At 43.7% G+C, this 16873-nt stretch overlaps 1 protein-coding gene across 3 annotated transcripts in view; it reads left to right on the plus strand.

The window, feature by feature from the left end:
• LOC126534530 (sulfotransferase ssu-1-like) overlaps positions 1-16873 on the plus strand; it is a 283346-nt gene that overhangs the window by 204311 nt on the left and 62162 nt on the right. The window contains exon 3 of one of the 3 annotated variants that reach the window (XM_055072405.2): positions 11742-11857. The exons of 1 other annotated variant lie outside the window; for it this stretch is intronic. The gene's annotated coding sequence lies outside the window, so the exon portion shown is untranslated. Of the gene's footprint in view, positions 1-11741; positions 11858-15298; positions 15564-16873 lie in introns of those variants that run through there. One more of the 3 variants, XM_055072407.2, reaches the window with a different exon arrangement.

A 16873-nucleotide genomic window follows, 5' to 3' on the forward strand; every position in this document is an offset into this window, starting at 1 on the left:
CTTCTTTTTTCGTATCTGGGTTGTTTAGTTCATTTGTATCTTTATGTGATATGCACATGTAGGTAGGTATGATTGTAACATGCAGAACATCTCTATGTCATATTCTTGCTAGTCAGTGTGAGGACCACAAATAAGAGGTATATTTCTATTTTTCAGCTAATAGTTTTCTTAAAGTGACGATCAACTTCTTCCGTATGCTGACTGCTCAGTGTTTGAACATAGAAACGTAAATAATTGTCACTGTGTGAATATGAAGGTTTTCGTGTATTGGGAATTGTTGCACGAACTCGACTGTAACGAATCACTTTATATACTCTGCGGGCATTCATCAGTAAAGTTGAAACAATGAGCATAAGAAGTAATAATAAACAGCCTTACGGACTGTGCTACTACAAGGAGCACATCAGATGACATGCTTAACACTAGAATACAGGGAGGTGTGATCACTTAGGACCAGAGAAGTGTGGGTGATATACCGAGATGCGAAGGGAGTGGGACAGTGGGCATGACTCGTAATGCGTAGAAATGTTAAGCTGCTTATATGAGAGATGTGTGGGTGGGAAAGGAACGTATGTGTTTGCAGACTGTAAACAACCAGCAAAAAAAACTGACAGAATACCAATGGTGGCCGATGAATGAATATAGTGGTCATATTACAATATTTGGAAATATGGCGTCGTTTAAAAATGGAAATGCCTGGCTATTGAGATGATAATGCTGATGATGTGGAACGCTGGTGACATGAAACGCTATCGATAGCGGCAAAATATGAAATAAGCTTACAAAATCGGCGATGTACCGACAATTGAGAGCAATCGGTAGACTCAGTACTCAGGCAGCCGCAGAACCATACGAAAGGAATTCATCTTAAGATGGCTTTACACGGTCTTGTTCAAATTAACAGGACGAATAATTGCCGCTCCAACGGTAAAATCATGAGTGCTAGCGCTAGCAGCGTAATGACCACGTCATGACAGTGGCATGCAAGTGCCGCCATCTACATGGGGTGAGTTAAAGAATGCCGAGCACTTCTGGCCATGTTTTGCGATCACACCGAGTGCTACACGCATAAAGTGTATTCTCTCAAAGACGTAGCGCTGGTGTGTGGGCTGCTTTGCTAATAGAAGTTCCGGTGCAAACACTCCAATCTCGCAAGTTGTGTCATTATTCTTAATTGCTGCGAAGTATATGCCATGGCAGGCTCGGAGGCTCGTGTCAGGCTCGTGTGAGGCTCGGAGCAGGAGCTGTGGCGCTTGAAAGTAGCCTGGGGCCTGACGAACCAACCGACTGAGCTATCTTTTCGGGCAACATCGAAGGGTCACGAGTTCAAATCGCCTGTTATGTTCCTTTTTTTTTCGCCCCTTTTTCTTTCTTTTTTTTCTTTCTTTTACTGTCTTTTCCTTTATTTTATCACTGTACGGGAACCCTCCTAAAATAAAAAAAAAGAAAGATATATATCTTCAAATATGTATGGCCTCACATGTGCAGGTCATAAATACCAGGTTCTCTAGCCGAGTGCCATCCGTGCGGTATATCCGAGCTCAGACTGGTATACCTTGACTGATCAAATAGGGCACCACTGTATATTAAATGAGGCGTACAACTCCTGCGGGACCCGCCGTGGTTACTCAGTGGCTATGGTGTTAGACTGCTGAGCACGAGGTCGCGGGATCGGATCCCGGCCACGGCGGCCGCATTTCGATGGGGGCGAAATGCGAAAACACCCGTGTACTTAGATTTAGGTGCACGTTAAAGAACCCCAGGTGGACGAAATTTCCGGAGTCCTCCACTACGGCGTGCCTCATAATCAGAAAGTGGTTTTGTCACGTAAAAGCCCACAATTTATTTTAAATTTAACTCCTGCGTGGACGGTACAGTATCCGGCTCCCTTGCAAGAGGACCGTGATTCAAATCCCGGACCGCAGAATTCTCCACCGGAAAATACCAGAAAAAAAAAAACGTGTGTTGAGAAAATTGCACAAACAGGCCTGGAGTGCGGCCTGATCCCGGGGACCAGAACCGGTAACGCACTCTCTCACCAGAGCAGGATTGGCCACCCTGGTGCAGTACTTGGCCACAACCTCCTATATGAACGCAACAATCAAACCCCGGCCCTCAGTCCCCAGCAGCTGCGAAGCAACTGACCACGGCGGCGGTCAGACCTGCGACGCTGCAGAGGGTGCTAAGAAAGCCTGGCTCCGGACAGGCCGCCATTGGAATATGAACCTGGCAACGTTTAACGCTAGAACGTTATCTAGTGAGGCGAGCCTAGCAGTGCTATTGGAGGAATTAGAGGGCAGTAAATGGGATATAATAGGGCTCAGTGAAGTTAGGAGGCCAAAAGAAGCATATACAGTACTAAAAAGCGGGCACGTCTTGTGCTACCGGGGCTTAGCAGAGAGACGAGAACTAGGAGTCGGATTCCTGATTAATAAGAACATAGCTGGTAACATACAGGAATTCTATAGCATTAACGAGAGGGTGGCGTGTCTTGTTGTGAAACTTAATAAGAGGTACAAAACGAAGGTTATACAGGTCTACGCCCCTACATCTAGTCATGATGACCAGGAAGTCGAAAGCTTCTATGAAGACGTGGAATCGGCGATGGGTAAAGTCAAAACAAAATACAGTATACTGATGGGCGATTTCAATGCCAGGGTAGGCAAGAAGGAGGCCGGAGACAAGTCAGTGGGGGAATATGGCATAGGCTCTAGGAATAGCAGAGGAGAGTTATTAGTAGAGTTTGCAGAACAGAATAAAATGCGGATAATGAATACCTTTTTCCGCAAGCGGGTTAGCCGAAAGTGGACATGGAGGAGCCCGAATGGTGAGACTAGAAATGAAATCGACTTTATACTCTGCGCGAACCCTGGCATCATACAAGATGTAGACGTACTCGGCAAGGTGCGCTGCAGTGACCATAGGATGGTAAGAACTCGAATTAGCCTTGACTTGAGGAGGGAACGGAAGAAACTGGTACATAAGAAACCAATCAATGAGTTAGCGGTAAGAGGGAAACTAGAGGAATTCCGGATCAAGCTACAGAACAGGTATTCGGCTTTAACCCAGGAAGAGGACCATAGTGTTGAAGCAATGAACGACAATCTTATGGGCATCATTAAGGAGTGCGCAATAGAAGTCGGTGGTAACGCCGTTAAACAGGAAACCAGTAAGCTATCGCAGGAGACGAAAGATCTGATCAAGAAACACCAATGTATGAAAGCCTCTAACCCTACAGCTAGAATAGAACTGGCAGAACTTTCTAAGTTAATCAACAAGCGTAAGACAGCGGACATAAGGAACTATAATATGGATAGAATTGAACAGGCTCTCAGGAACGGAGGAAGCCTAAAAGCAGTACAGAAGAAACTAGGAATAGGCAAGAATCAGATGTGTGCGTTAAGAGACAAAGTCGGCAATATCGTTACTAATTTGGATGAGATAGTTCAAGTGGCTGAAGAGTTTTATAGAGAATTATACAGTACCAGTAACACCCATGACGATAAGGTGAAAGAGAATAGTCTAGAGGAACTTGAAATCCCACAAGTAACACCGGAAGAGGTAAAGAACGCCTTGGGAGGTATGCAAAGGGGGAAGGCAGCTGGGGAGGATCAGGTAACAGCAGATTTGTTGAAGGATGGTGGGAAGACTGTCCTAGAAAGGTTGGCCGCCCTATATACACAATGCCTCATGACCTCGAACGTACCGGAATCTTGGAAGAACGCTAACATAATCCTAATCCATAAGAAAGGGGACGCCAAAGACTTGGAAAATTATAGACCGATCAGCTTACTGTCCGTTGCCTACAAAGTATTTACTAATGTAATCGCAAATAGAATCAGGAATACCTTAGACTTCTCTCAACCAAAGGACCAGGCAGGATTCCGTAAAGGATACTCAACAATAGACCATATTCACACTATCAATCAGGTGATAGAAAAATGTGCGGAATATAACCAAGCCTTATATATAGCCTTCATTGATTACGAAAAAGCATTTGATTCAGTCGAAACCTCAGCAGTCATGGAGGCACTACGGAATCAGGGTGTAGATGAGCCATATGTAAAGATACTGGAAGCTATATATATCGGTTCCACAGCCACCGTAATCCTCCACAAAGAAAGCAACAAAATCCCAATAAAGCAAGGGGTCAGACAGGGAGATACGATATCTCCAATGCTATTCACAGCGTGTTTACAGGAGGTATTCAGAGACCTGGAGTGGGAAGAATTCGGGATAAAAGTTGATGGAGAATACCTTAGCAACTTGCGATTCGCTGATGATATTGCCTTGCTTAGTAACTCAGGAGACCAATTGCAATGCATGCTCACTGACCTGGAGAGGCAAAGCAGAAGGGTGGGTCTGAAAATTAATCTACAGAAAACTAAAGTAATGTTTAACAGTCTCGGAAGAGAACAGCAGTTTACGATAGGTAGCGAGGCACTGGAAGTGGTAAGGGAATACATCTACTTAGGGCAGGTAGTGACCACGGATCCGGATCATGAGACTGAAATAACCAGAAGAATAAGAATGGGCTGGGGGGCGTTTGGCAGGCATTCTCAAGTCATGAACAGCAGGTTGCCACTATCCCTCAAGAGGAAAGTGTATAACAGCTGTGTCTTACCAGTACTCACCTACGGGGCAGAAACCTGGAGGCTTACGAAAAGGGTTCTGCTGAAATTGAGGACGACTCAACGAGCCATGGAAAGAAGAATGATAGGTGTAACGTTAAGGGATAAGAAAAGAGCAGATTGGGTGAGGGAACAAACGCGGGTAAATGACATCTTAGTTGAAATCAAGAAAAAGAAATGGGCATGGGCTGGACATGTAATGAGGAGGGAAGATAACCGATGGTCATTAAGGGTTACGGACTGGATTCCAAGGGAAGGAAAGCGTAGTAGGGGGCGGCAGAAAGTTAGGTGGGCGGATGACATTAAGACGTTTGCTGGGACAACATGGCCACAATTAGTACATGACCGGGGTAGTTGGAGAAGTATGGGAGAGGCCTTTGCCCTGCAGTGGGCGTAACTAGGCTGATGATGATGATGATGATGATGATGATGATGATGATGATGATGATGATGATGATGATGATGATGATGATGATGATGATATGCCATGATGAGTATTCATGATTACAGTTCTCGTAAGCTACTTCAAAGGCAATATTCTTGTTTGCGGTAGCCAACTTTCTTACAGTGGCGTGAGTGACAGCATGTGCACCACTATATCAATGTCCGCAGTACAATAAGAGTGGTTGGCATGTGACTTTATCGGAGAGACAGAGCTTCATTGCCAAGAGCAGACTTTTTTTTTTTTTGATGTCATCGGGCAAACACAAGAAAAAAAAAGTGACCTATCAACGAGTGCCGCCCCGTGCCCGTCTATTGTTTAGCGCATGCTTGGAAGACGGCCGAGATTGGTGAAGCCGTATCACGCACACAATGACAGGAGGCTGTTGAGGCACGTTTCTTTGGGGATATTGACTGTTCGGCTCTTTTGAGGGATCTTGTTTTGGGCAATTTTCTACCACCGGCATTAACTACAAGCAGTGCTGGATCAAGGGGGGGGGGGGGGAGGTTGTTTAGTGCTTTGGGGGCTATATTTATATATATATATATATATATATATATACTTTCTTACACGTGCATAGTGAAAATTTCGATTGTAAGCCCCAACAAAAACACTGGACTGGTCTGGGCCGGTCTGAAATTAACACTTTCGGTGGTTGAACAATGGTCGAACACAAAATATCGCCCCTGCGCTGCGTACATTATTTTTGCTCTATACATACCTTCGTTTCTATCTCACTGTTATCACGCGATATTTTTCTGGCCGATTGTCAATTTGCGACAAGGCGTTTCTGAAGAATATACAAACAATATACAAACAGAGGGCGAAAATACATAAGATGACCAAACATGGTGTGCGCATTTGTAAGGACCAAATTGGTCTGGTTCTTTTCGCCTCAATCAGTTGTGCTTTCGTAGCAGCGTCGCCAAATGCACGAGTGCGCAGACGTGACTCCGTCTTTAAAGAGAGACAGCACCATGAGAGAGGTTAAGAGTGGATGCCCAGTAGTGGCCTTTACTTCTAGTGTATTCTATGACCGTTGGCAGTTCCCCGATCCTATAAGTTTATTGAAGACCGCCAGGGTTTCAGTGGCCGATTTACGTGTGCTCTGAGGCATCCAGGGGCATCACGCCTTAAAGCGATAAAGGAGGGTCGTAAAATGCATTCGCTTTAAAACTGGAGCCGAATTCAATGCAGGTCACCGTAAATCGTCCGAGATGGTAACATAAAAGACGCGAAGGTGATACTCCCACTGCCATTATGGCTTGCGAAACTTGATTCCAAGTCAATCTTCGCGAGCTGATACGACTTTCTTTCCGCCTGAAAACGGCTGCGCGTCACGGAGTAAACAGAAAATTGACAAAGAAAACGGATATGAAGAGCGCAGATAGCCACGAAGGGTTGAAACATTGCAGGTTTTCTTCTTCGTTCTCCAAATCTGTGTGTCCAAGTATTTACTATGTTTATCGTGCTTCCAAGATAGAAATGTATACTGCAGAAGCGACCATCGAAACGCGGCTTTCCCCAGAAAAGAGCGGGAATGAAGAGACGCGATACTATAGATTTTACTGGCATAGCGCAGTTGGGAAACATTCCCAATTTTCTGTCACATGCGAAGTTCCAAAAGTCACGAAAAGCTTTGCTTTCTTTTGAAGTTGACGCGCAGTATTCAGTTCAATAATCTTACGACCTGGCGGGGAGTTTGAAGTGGCTTAACACTGAACCTAAGCTCCTGAACGTCCACGTGCTGGGAAAGTGTGCAATATATATATATATATATATATCATCTGTGTGTGTGTGTGTGTGTCCGTCCGTGCATGCGTGTGTGTGTGTGTGGGGGGGGGACGTTCAGTAAAGTAGCCTGCCACATGACGCCGAGGTCCCAGGCAATTCAACGTGTAAAGGAGGTGGTGCACAATCTCTCTATGGTCGTTCGTGCGACGTAGCCTATATCTAACTGATAGGAAGCTATGTAAATAAAAGTTTAAGCGAACCTGGGTAGTACACACATGGCGCCTGGCAGTCGCTCATTGCGTTGATCTGCGAAGGTTAGAGCTGCACGCCAGTGTTCGGCGAGGCTCATGCTGTCGCCGTGCATCATAGCTAGACAGCCCGGGAGATGATCGAACCATGACATATTCACCAATTAAAGATGACACTATCTGTTCTCTCGCTACTGCGTTGCACAAGAAAGAACATTCACTTTTTAATGGCTAACTTATAATAGTTTAACCACGAGTTGGTATACATTGTGTGGAGCACTTGGGTTATCAGGTCTTTAAGTGTCCGTGTTTACTTATGGGGCACCATTTGCCAGAATGAAGACTTCTTATTGTTTAAGCATATTTCTAAAATATTACCTAACAAACTTCACCTACCTGTGATAATGCGACAGCTGTACACATGACCCTCTTTTTCGGGAACCTGGAAATTCATAGTATCAAATATCAGTGCTTAATAAGTCCTGCTTTCTCTATTACAAGCACGTTTCGCACTGTCTTGAAAAGTCAGGTGGTCCCTTTTTTTACACGGAAATCGACTTTTCTAGGGTACAACTCCTTGTATGTTTGCATTTCCTTTTCTCAGATTATTTCCCTTCTCCCATTTTTAGGCAGGTATTGTGACAAGGGGATATCTTGCTAAAGCCTTTGGGAACATGGGTGTCGCATTTGTTGTGTGCCTAGAAATTTCGAAGTGTCAAAAAGTGGTTTGTTTTCTGTACGTAAATTTCGACTTGCAAGTTAACATCCATTGGTTATTCGGAGAGTTAATTAGAGTGCTTTATTTCTACGGTAGATGGTGTGGATGCAGCTTCTCTATTCGTTAAGTTATTCTTGAATTTATTTTGCCCCACGCAACTACAAAAGTTCCACAAACAGCGCAAGCGCATAATTATTAAGAAACATTTCTGAAACGGCCCATTACTAGCCGCACGAATGCTTTGTGGTCGTGGTTCATACAAAGAGGAACATGTCATTCTTGTTTCTAAGTTTGCATGGTGTGTTTATTATAATTGAAGTGGAAAAGAATACAGAAAGTCCTTCTTATTTACTTAGCTCGACAGCGAATGTTCCATAGAAAATTGCACATTCTCAAAACTGGATTCGTATTAATTACGCTATCCCGGTTTATAAAGTGAATTGTGCCACCTAAAGCACCAACTGCTTCTCAATAATGCGCAATAGAGCTGCGCGCTTGAGATGTCGAATTTCTGTCGCGTTTCTTGGCTGTTGTTTCCGTAATCAATAGAGAAGCCAATGCCACAGACTCGCATGATGGGCCCTTCGGCGCAGCCGCGCCTTACGTTTCAATGAGATTACTATGTCCGTAATCTCAAAAAAGCCACACAACCCTACTTCAATGCTTTATGGAAAGTCGGTGCCCACATATCTACTTGGATTTTAGATGGGCGAGCGCAAGAACTAGCGGCATTCCTCGTCGTCGAAGCAAGGGTGCAAAAGTTCCAGGAATCGTTAAGCAACTGAGACATGTGAGAGAAATTTGAACCCGATTCAGGACCGTGCATGACGGATGCCTCTCTCTACACCAACGGGGATGTGTTGTTGATTATCGGGTTGCTCAACTCCTTTCCCCAAGTACTATTTGAGTGAAAAAACGTCGTAAGTTCCTTCGTCTAAAAACCTTTGCAATTTCATCTTGTCCACGAAAAATATTAGAGCAAATCTGTCCCTCGTACCGAACGGCATATATGACGCTGACAAAATAATGTAAAACTGCAGGAAAGCCTTCAAGCGACACCTATAATGTTTCTAGAAAGTATTTTACCTTTACGTTTGCTTTCACTTGCGCGAAGGTCTTGTTTATCGCTGTTCACTTATTAGAGATTAACATTTTGTCAGTAGAAATGCTGATTCACATATTTAGTGGAAATAAAGCGAAATGTTACGGAATTGAAGGGTGCCCATTACGCGGTTAGCATTCAAACGTCGATCACTCGTTTGATCTGCTTTCTATTTGATATTTATCTTTTCGAAACTGCAAATAAATTTATGATAATTCCTTTCTTATGTATAGAATGTGTACCAATAAAACATCTAAAATATTTTCCAAATATGTTCATCATTTCTAATAAAACTGGCATTCAAGTAATTCAACTTGAATTCCTCATGGAATTATAATTCCATGAGGAGCTCCTTTTATGAGCACGCGTTCTTGGTTTTTGCCCATCATACATTATTAATTTGCTCAAGAAACTAAATTTGTGTTTGCTCCGTGTAAGAGTGTGCTTCCTGGAACAGCTTACAATTAAGCTTGCTGCAGCGCGCATAATTGATTTAAATAATTTACCACGCCAATAGGCATGCAGAAGAAATTCGACAAACCAATAAAGTGTTTCCGTGTTGCACCTCTTGAAGTATTTTCCGAAGGTTACCACTATATCAACTGTTTATTAAGGCAAACAGGGACTGCATCCCTCTCCACCTTGACAGGTACGAATTGATGTCAGTCGGACAACCTATTCTCCAATATCAGTAGACCAACCTTTCAACAAGAATCTCACTGTTTCTTGTATTGTAACGTAAGAATGATGCAAATTTCTATATCGAGCAAAATTTTGCTGTTAGCATCAACAACAGGACGTGATGACGCGCCTATGCTTCATCAAGAGCCTAATTCTCTGCTGGATGTGTTCTTGCCCAGCCTCTGTAAATCACAGTTATTTCTGATTATTGTTCCATCGATATCAATAAGCGAAAAGTCTCAAAAACCATCAGCGTAGGCGAAGCTTATACAGTTCTTTTTTCAGTACTGCGCTTGTCTCTGTGTTCTTTTATATGTCTTCTTCAAGGACCACTGTTTTCTGCCCCTGTTACTTCGCTGTACCTCGATAACATCGCACAAATTAAAGAGAGAGCTCGCATTAATCGCTGAACCCCTGTTACTCTACCAGCACTTGTTTCTTGGATGACCACAGCTGTTTTGTGAGAAGGTAGTATTAAGCAATTTTCATTATGCACAAAACGAGGGTGATGTGAAGTAAAATGACTCGTGCTGCAAAACGTGTCGTCTTTAGTTTACTATGCAACATCTTGAAGGTGGAAAATTTTAGTGGTTTGGTATTTCGCTGGCAATGACGCGTCTCGACAATTTTGCCTAGTTAGAAAGCACGTGGGATTAGTCCGTCGCCGAAGAACAAAATCAGCACAGAGTGCCTTTGAGTTTAGAATCAGCTTTAAATAAGTGAATATCAGCTCAGTAGCTATTTAGAGCAAGCAATTTGCAACCTTGGTAGTCTACAGTGGCGCGGCAATATTTTTTTTCTTGCTTTCACTGAATAAGCTTACGCAGATCTAAACGTGGTGCGTTTATTTTTACAGTGATAAGAGTGGTTTTACGTACCGAAACCTCGATCTGATTGTGCAGCTCGCCGTAGCGGGTGTCTCCTGATTAAATTTATGGGTGACTCCGGATTTAACATTTTTTTGTAATTTTTACGTGCACCCAAGGCACGGTACACAGGCAATTTTGCATTTGGCCCCCATCGAAACGCGGCCGCCGCAGCTGGGATTCAAACCCGCGTCCTCGTGCTTAGCAGCGCCACGGCAAAGCCACTAAGCAACTACGGCGGGGGATAAAATGATCTTAGTAGGATTCTAGGAGAGGGGTAAAGAAAGTTTATGCAAAACATTCTCACTAGCCATGCTATAAATTGATGATCCTATCGCCTAGGATGATCCGCGCCTGCAAGAGAAAGACATCCAGGGCTTGTTCGGCAGATAATGACACAAAAAGAGCACTCGAATTCTTCACACATTTCTGAGAGGCATTGGAATGATGGACACATAGTAACATATTTGATACAGAAAGAGACGCTCAGACTGAACAATTGCCGGCCAGGACTGTCAGGGTAACCCTGCCTTTAGCAACGTGACCACCACCACCACCACCATAGTACAAAGTGACTAATTGTCCTTATTGCGATACGTATTAGGAAAAAAGAAAAAAAATCTGCACAATTCATGGTTCTTAATGTTATAAGCGGGAAAACAGAACAAACGAGCTATTTAAACTGCATTTTCACGGCAACCAGAGCCCAAGATAGAGACTCGTTTGCTCCGAGGGCCCAGGGGTTTCATCGTTTTCCTCGCGGCAACTCGTCTCCAGCACTTGCCGATGAATTCGTAATGCTACCCCCGTTGGTAAAAGAGCTGTCCCAATGCTGTTAAATATTTAAGGAGCGTGGGCAGCCTTAAAGCTTTCGCCTGGCTATGTGGACAATGCCACTGTTTGTCGCACCGGAAGACGTAGTAGACATGGCTAGAATTATTTCAAAGGTGCCATCCGTTACTTGGCGAAGCACTTGATATGGGCGTGCGCAACCGGGTAACAGTTTCTGTCAAAGTCCAACTTTACGGTATGCTGACTAAAGGAACACGATGGTGCCAAGAGAAAAAAATAAAAATGGCCGTCGCATTGACCGGATTCGTTGCGGCACTTCTAGTTCTCTTGACAAACACACAAAATGGGCTCAATACAAGATAAGCAGCATCTACGCGTCCATCGGGATGGCATGTGATCACGCTTTACAGGTTTGCATGTGCGGTTCTAATGCCGCGCATAAGCTCTATATCTCTTATGTCTAAATTGCTGGTCGATGATGTCAATGAGTTCCAACCGACGCCGAACCGCACGCTCTCTTCTTATAGGGCGCCAGCAGACGGCACTGAGAGCTATGAAAGCGGCTATGAAAGAGAAGTGCTGAAGGAAGCCGTGGCCACCAACCCTCCAAAATTTATAGCAAAAAGCATCCTTCCTTACATAGGTATGTAAAGTTTCCCTGCCTCTCACACATTCATCTTGCATGAGACTTCAACGCTTCTCCTTCGCTTCTCCTAAGCTGATAAATGAAGATGATGCCTGGCACGAGCCCAAGAGTTCATTCTGAGAGGTGGCCGCATTCTGACAGAGTTAGTGAATGCTAGGTTAGTTTATTCAAGGCCTGAAGCCCCTAACTGTGGTGTTTGCCATAGCTTAAGCGCAAGTCCAAGAAGTCAAGACTAATCAGTAAGCATCGCCACATTGATCAACGCGAACGTTACCATAAAGTAGCCAGCTTCATAGCACGCGTTCAAGTTCATGCTAGAATACTGCGCACAACCGCACCTAGCGCACGTAATGGTTCAAAGTTCGAGCTGGTTTTGGGTCAAATTAGATCACGCCGCTGACGTTGCTACATTGACGCATTTTATTGGCAGCCCAAACAGCCCCTATAGCACGAGGCCAAGGTGGGGGCTTGTGGTATCCAAGCGGCGGATCCAGACTGTTCTCTTCATGTATCCTGACGTTACGCCTCCGTTCCACCGCCATTTCCACTTAACTTGTTTTTAACTTGTTCGCGAGCTTCTTTGTTAGCCATCAAGTTTCTGTCCCATATATGAGTACCTGTGGAAAGCAATGAGTATACAATTTTCTTTTCAAGGACAGCCGTAAGCTCTCGGTGGAGACTAGGTAATGTTTCTCTGTATGCGTTCCCCCCTACCCGTGTTACTTCTTCCGTAATTTCCTTTCAGGCAGGATCAGGGTCCCCTGTGACTAATTAACCAAGATAAGGGTACTCCTGCGCAAATTATACAGGTCGACTGCCAATTATGAATCCGTGTTCACTGCACAGGCTATTACAAGTAATGTGTGCCTTTTGCATATAAGTCTTCAACTCTACTCTTTCGCTCTCTGTTTTTGTTTATGTTAGCCCGACATTGTATATATATATATATATATATATATATATATATATATATATATATATATAGTAATAATTTCTCTCTTGTTATGCAATTAAATATGGCGTGTGGCAGGAAGCATATTTCTTGTCCTAGAGCCGAATCATCAAACGTATATTTGACTAATTTAAGAACACAATAATTAACTTCGCAATTCATTACTTTCTACAAACGTTTGATGAAACACCGTCTGGTCAATTAAAAGCATTGGTAGAAAATGAAGCGGGTCACTGACCAAGGTAAACATAAAAATAAGAAGACGCTTCGGGATACGTACGGATCCCGTGTTCACAATGAAATGTCGGCTAAGCACAAGGTTCTTAAATGTAGTTCAGCACACAACTCAACGTTCGGGAGTACACGTGGTTTAAAGTGGCAGTTGATCTATTGATTGTATTATATGTCGTTTTGAATACTGGTGATTGGACATTGAGCCTCGTTGTCAAGTTTTCCTCCGTGGTCACGATACGCCCGTTGTCCCAATTTGACCCGTTGACCCGTTTTGTCGGCATGCTCTGCGAGGGCATTTCTCAGTGTGTCGCTTCTGGCGACATCATCCTCGTGCTGTATTGGACGCCGGCAGAAATTTTCATTTTCGCCAGTATACATCGATTCGCAATCTAAATAAAGATCTTCCAGTAGCCAGAATGAGAATCAGTTCATCCATGACAAAAATGGAGGTAATTACATGATATGTACATACAGAAAGAGGTCCTGTAGTTAGAAACTGAAATTTATATTTGAATACAGTCAAATTCGTACTAACCTACGCTTTATCTTAAGAATTCATAAAAAATACTTAATCTCGGATCTATGCTCTTCCTGGTAAACACTTAAAACAAGAGGGTATTATTAGATGACCGCATCTAACAAGACAGATAGGGTCCTTGCTTGCCTGGTTGTTTTGGGGAAATGAGAGACTGTGTACGCACTGCTGCTTAAAAAAAGTGAGTTGCTGAGAAACGTGGCCAAGGCCTAGTTAGCTTGCTAAAAATTAATTTTCAGTAAGCTTGCCGAGTATGTAACTGAATAACAGCGAACCTACAGTACTGTGTTAATAGGTAATTTGGGCGAAAACACAGAAGCGTATGAGCAAAGTCGCTTCAAGTTGCTGGAATGAACAGAAGGATATTGAACTATAGAATTTTCGTCTCTTAAGTCCTTCCATGTAAATTTACAGTGGTGAGAACATAGCCGTGGAAGATAACGTGCCATATTTTACATATTGTTGTTTTGAATGCCAGAAAAGTCAATTCACTGAGTGTTGTCGGCTGTTCTTCGAAAGCTACACCGCAACAATGCAAATACCAGCATTAAATTTAGGAGGCTTCACTGATTACAGAGAGTGACATGGTGGCAACTTGTAAGTATACATAAAAATTTGACCTTCTGCCCGAAGGGCCTGGAGTTGACAGCGATAGGAATGTATTAGATTATTACATGAATGTTCTCGTAGTTTTACAAGAAGTTGAAGGTGCATTTAAATTTGTTTACCAACATATTGCGAACCGATGTTACACGTCCAAAAACATTTATTACCATAGTTCCCTTTATGACTTTGAACATTTGCAGTCGGAATGGTGGCAGAACGAGCGTGAGCATCGGCGAGCACGTGTCCTTGTCCAAAAGTGAACATACACTGTGAAAGTTCAACTACGCTGCCTCAATGTATCGTTTTACTTTACTTTTCCGCTTCACTGGAACTCAGTAGATCGCGTCAACTACATCCCTGGTCTTTCGGAAAAACGGTGCGCCACAAAGACCGAGCCTGTTTTTCCTTGAATTGCTCGCTCTCGCACTCGCGGAAGATCACGTGACCTCAAGCACTCGTCGTGCCAGGCTGACGTGCGTCGCCACATTTGGGATAGCACGACGGCGGTGACCACGATGACGCCGCCTGTCTCAAACATCCGTGTAATTGTGATGTCAATGAAAATACTGTACGAAATGTTCTCGGTTACTTGCCGATATTCTGTCGCTTTTTGCAAGAGAAACTCAAACAGAAGTTTTCAATAGTAAAGAGCAAAAAACTTATATTATTATTAGCCATAATAATTAGTATGATCCTGCTGTCGGTGCAGCAGAAGAATAAGTGGCACTGGAAATGAACGCTTTGTACTTTGATCATTTACAAACTCATAGATAAATGTTGGAGGTATCGATGCAATGGGCGTCATGTTACGTTTCGCCCTAATGCTAAGGTATGTACAACGTTTAACGCCTTAAGTGACTATGACCGCCTCGGCTGGTAATGACTAAGCCTCGCTTTCGCCAGCGAAGCTTTGCTTGTTCGGCGTAAAATGAACCGCGCATCACAAAGCTCTACTGACGCCCACCGACGGAGACACTGGGCGCAGCCGGTTTCCCCGCTGCGCCGAGATCTGCGCATGCGCCTTGATAACTGTTAGGAATGCGCATGCGCTTGACCTTGAAGAGGTCATGAAAACGTGTCCTCGGCCACGGTCAGTTAACGCCAAGGGGCGGCATAGAAGAGGCTGCGCATCACGAAGCTAGACGCTGCGATGCGGGATAAACAACGGCAACGACGGTTCGATCCGGCCTACCTGGCCAGAGAGGCCGAAACCAAGAGGACGCGACTACGCGAAGACCCAGAATACGCCAGTCGAGAGAGAGCCAGGATCGCTGCGAAGCATCGACGATTACGCGAAGACCCTCCAGTGCGGGAGGCCAAGTACGACCGACGCTAACCTCGCGCTTCAACCTGGGTTGCCAACGCACGGTTTCAACGTGAGTTCCTCTCGTTGGAGTTAAGGCATTCCTGCAGAGTGTGCGATCGACTGTGGTTTGACTCGAACCCATAGGTGGCGACTAGGCGGCACACACCTAAAGTGTCATTAGCAGAGCTTTGTCACCCACATCATTTCAGGATATTTTTTTTTTTTACTTTCCCCAACATTTTCACTTGACATTTTACTGGGGCTAATAGCTTTCTTCATCAATGTTGGTGCGGATGTGCACGGCATTTAATTCATTGTTTCGCGTTATTTCTGCAAATAATCACGATAGGAAGACAAGCGCATGAGAAGCACTGGCGGTGGCTGCCTCATCCGTATTTTCTCGTTCAACATTGTTTTAAATTTCCACTGTGAACAGCATGCACACACACACGCAATATATTTAAATTACATGCAGGACAAAGTTGATTAGATTTTTGAAAGAGATGAAGGTAGCCAATTAACAATTATTTGTAAAGCTAGGGATCGTCTATGCCTAGAGAATGAATATGTTGCTGTATGTTCACCACACTTCAAATTGCTCTGCTTACTTTTTTGATTCAGTGACCCCTTCAGCAGTCAATCAATGGTGTGTGAAATGCACGTGAATGTTGTGTGTCTCAGTATTGCTTCTCTTTCCAGTCAATGCTAGTGACTCAAGAAAAAAAAAAATTCTCATTTTTACAATATGTATAAGGGATGGAAACATCGTCAGTAGCATGCAAATGTCATAAATATATGCAGAGTGTCTCGATTAACTTTCATGCGCCAAGATTTTAAATAAGAGCAAGGCATTACTGGAAGAAAACCTAGTGAATATTGTTTATAGTACAGTGGAGTAGCTGGCAGTATTTGTTTGTTACCATGACTTAATTGGGTTATTAAATTATTTATATAACTCGAAATGTACTATCCCAATTATCAAAGTGTAAATGACGCATTTGCGGGTGCAGTGGCGGCACATGAAACTGCGGTATTTTCAGCGATGTAATAATTGCATACTAATTATTTTTCCGACTGATAAATAAACCCCGCGTTATATGTAGAATACCACGGGACTGCGTTCCCACCCGGAACATAAAGCAGCGCCCTCAAGCAGGCTCCCTCTGAGTTATCCAGAACGCAATAAACGAAATAAAGGAAAACATCGTGATCGAGCTAGCGCCTTATCTGCCGCACCTCAGCCGTAGTAACACGTCACGTTTGGTGTTCGTTGGAAACAAACTTTTATAGCTATCATTTTAGCGTAGATAAAGTGGACGGGTGCTTCTTTTTTTTATTTTGCTGCAGGACCTATCGCTAAAAAAGCGAATTCAGAATCTC

The sequence above is a fragment of the Dermacentor andersoni genome, chromosome 7, assembly GCF_023375885.2.
Source record: "Dermacentor andersoni chromosome 7, qqDerAnde1_hic_scaffold, whole genome shotgun sequence".
Taxonomy (NCBI): domain Eukaryota; kingdom Metazoa; phylum Arthropoda; class Arachnida; order Ixodida; family Ixodidae; genus Dermacentor; species Dermacentor andersoni.